We start from the raw sequence: 3,799 nt of genomic DNA, 5'->3' as shown, positions 1-3,799 counted from the left end.
GCACATTTATCAGATTCACTTTATTCGCACTAAACTATTAAGCCAGCAGTTTGTGTCTTAAGCATTAGGCCTCCGGTTATCATGCTTTTGCATGTGTGCTCAGTTGTGTCCAGCTCTTTGGGACCCCATGGACTGAGCATGCCAGAATACTGGAGTGGGTTTCCATTTCCTTCTGCAGGGGATCTTCCTGACCCAGGGATCGAACTCAGGTCTCCTGCGTTGGCAGGTGGGTTCTTCACCACTGAGCCACCTGCAGAGCCTTGGTTAACTATGGGTCCTTCTCTAAAAGACTGGCCTGGGTATATCAGCAAAGGAACACTCCAACTAGCAAAAATGACAGCTACACACCTCAGTATGGGAACTACACCAAGGTTCAAATGTCCATGAAGCTCTGTCTCAGCAACCTCTGGCCTTTGAGGATAACACTAGATCCCAATGTGCTCTGATCACACACCAGTGTTGTCTTAAGCTCTTTTACGTGCTGCATCCATCAGGACAGACTAGGTTCTGCTGTAGCAAGACTGTCCCTGGATTCCAAGAGCTTAAAACCCCAATGGTTTATCTCTTATCCATGGATGTGACCAGCATGAGTCAGCCAGGGGTTCTGCTCCTCGCCACCTTCAGCCTAGAACGCAGGCCGAGGGGCAGGCCCCAGGATGTTTGCAGGATCCTAGTTCCTTCACTAGAGGTAGAATCTAGGGCCACAGCAGTGAGAACTCCAAGTCCTAACCACTGGATTTCCAGGGAACTCCCATGGAGCTTTGTCACTGGAGCAGAAGAAAAGGAAGAACAAAAAGTGAGGCACCTGCCAAAACTCTAAAAGCTCCCAGCCAAACAAGGCACAAGACCACATCTAATTTCAGGTGACAGGGGAGGAGAAAATGGCAACCCACTCCAGTATTCTTGCCTGGAGAATTCCATGGACAGAGGAGTCTAGCAGGCTACAGTCCATGGGGTCGCAAAGAGTCAGACATGACTGAGCACACACACGCACGGAACCTGAATGGGAAGGAAGTCCAAAAGGGACTTCCTTGTATATATGTGTAGGTATAGCTGATTCATTTCGCTGTACAGCAGAAACTAATATGACATTGTAAAGCAACTATATCCCAATTAAAATTTAATTTAAAAAGTAAAATAAATAATAATTTCAGGGAACTGCAATCCACCATGTTTCCAGAAGGAGAGAGAGTGAGAATCTTTATTAGCAGAAGAATAACCATCACACATATGGTGCTGATGACCTCTTGGAGCAATCAGTCCCCAACTTTAACTAATTTAAAGGTTTTTCTTAAAATGTGCCTGTGCCAGGCCATGTTCTAGGCACTAATATACAACAACATTTCCCTGGAGAAGGAAATGACAATCCACTCTAGTACTCTTGCCTGGGAAATCCCATGAACAGAGAGTCTGATGGGCTACAAACCATGGAGTCACAAAAGAGTTGGACAGGATTTAGTGATTAAACAACAACAACAAATAAACCAAAGTCCCTGTCCTACAATTTATACTGTAGTGGTTCCATCCATTAGTTTCTGTTGAGTCAAAATAACTTTACTCCTTGTTGTCTCATCCATTCAGTAAGCATTTACTGAGTACCTAATTCCCTGCCAGGTACTGTTCTAGATTTCAGGAGCTTTCAGGCTGAAGAGGACATGGTCTTTCAGTAGTCCACATTGTAGGGGGTTAACTGGACATCAAGGAGGATCAGCTACCAGGATCAGGAAAGGTGGGTGATGTGTCAATGACATGGAATTAGGAGGCCACAAGCTGGGCTTAGAAAAGGCAGAGAAACCAGAGATCAAATTGCCAACATTCACAGGATCATGGAGAAAGTAAGGGAATTCCAGAAAAACATCTACTTCTGCTTCATTGACTACAAGAAAGCCTTTGACTGTGTGGATCACAATAAACTGTGGAAAATTCTCAAAAAGACGGGAATACCATACCACCTTACCTACTTCCTGAGAAACCTATATGCAGGTCAACAAACAATAGGTAGAACTGGTCATAGAACAATGGACTGGTTCCAAATTGGGAAAGGAGTACATCAAGGATGTATGCTATCTCCCTGCTTACTTAACTTCTAGGCAACTACCTCATATGAAATACTAGGCTGGATGAGTTACAAGCTGGAATCAAGATTGATGGGAGAAATTTGAACCTCAGATATGGAGATGATACCACTCTCATGGCAAAAAGCAAAGGGCAACTAAAGAGCCTCTTCAGTTCAGTTCAGTTGCTCAGTCGTGTCTGACTCTTTGCGACCCCATAAACTGCAGCATGCCAGGCCTCCCTGTCCATAACCAACTCCTGGAGTTTACTCAAACTCATGTCCATTGAGTTGGTGATGCTATCCAGCTATCTCATCCTCTGTCGTCCCCTTCTCCTCCTACCCCCAATCCCTCCCAGCATCAGGGTCTTTTCCAATGAGTCAACTCTTCCCATGAGGTGGCCAAAGTATTGGAGTTTCAGCTTCAGCATCAGTTCTTCCAATGAACACCCAGGACTCATCTCCTTTAGGATGGACTGGTTGGATCTCCTTGCAGTCCAAGGGACTCTCAAGAGTCTTCTCCAATACCACAGTTCCAAAGCATCAATTTTTTGGCGCTCTGTTTTCCTCACAGTCCAACTCTCACATTCATACATGACCACTGGAAAGATCATAACCTTGACCAGACGGACCTTTGTTGGCAAAGTAATGTCTCTGCTTTTTAATATGCTATCTAGGTTGGTCACAACTTTCCTTCCAAGGAGTAAGCGTCTTTTAATTTCATGGCTGCAATCACCATCTGCAGTGATTTTGGAGCCCCCCAAAATAAAGTCTGACACTGTTTCCACTGTCTCCCCATCTACTTCCCATGAAGTGATGGGACATCTAGATGAGGGTAAAAGAGGAAAGTGAAAAATCTAGCTTAAAATTCAACATTGAAAAAACTAAAATGGCATCCAGTCCCATCACTACATGGAAAATAGATGGGGAAAAAGTGGAAACAGTGACAGATTTTATTTTCTTGGTCTCCAAAATCACTGTGGACAGTGACTGCAGCTGTGAAATTAAAAGATGCTTGCTCCTTGGAAGGAAAACTATGACAAACCTAGAGAGCACATTAAAAAGCAAAGACATCACTTTACTGACAGAGGTCTGTAGGGTCAAAGCTACAGTTTTCCAGTAGTCATGTACAGATGTGAGAGTTGGACTATAAAGAAGGCTGAGCACCAAAGAACTGATGCTTTCAAATTTGGGTGCTGTATAAGACTCTTGAGGGTCCCTTGAACAGCAAGGAAATCAAACCAGTCAATCCTAAAGGAAATCAACCTTGAATATTCATTGAAAGGACTGATGGTAAAGCTGAAGCTCCAATATTTGGTCACCTGATGTGAAGAGACAACTCACTGGAAAAGACCCTGATGCTGGGAAAGATTGAAAACAAAAGGAGAAGGGGGCAACAGAGGATGAGATGGTCATATAGCATCACTGACTCAGTGGACATGATCTTGAGCAAACTCCAATGGTGAAGGACAAGGAAACCTGGCATGCTGCAGTTCATAGGGTCGCAAAGAGTTGGACATGACTGAGCGACTGAACAACAACAACAACAACAGGGAACCACAGTATTTCATTTCCGACACTCAGAGGGGGGATAAGCACATTCTAGAAAGAAGCCTTCTAGGGGTTCTCAAACAGTGTTCTCGGAGTCGCTAGGGGTTCCAAGAGAGTGCTTTAGAAATTACCTTGGGAAGTGAACAGGCTGCCATGTCACTCCCTCATCTCTAATCTGTTTCATGTACTTAACTT

The sequence above is a fragment of the Muntiacus reevesi genome, chromosome 15 (genome assembly GCF_963930625.1).
Source record: "Muntiacus reevesi chromosome 15, mMunRee1.1, whole genome shotgun sequence".
Classification (NCBI taxonomy): Eukaryota; Metazoa; Chordata; class Mammalia; order Artiodactyla; family Cervidae; genus Muntiacus; species Muntiacus reevesi.
Note: the sequence above shows the minus strand (reverse complement) of the source record.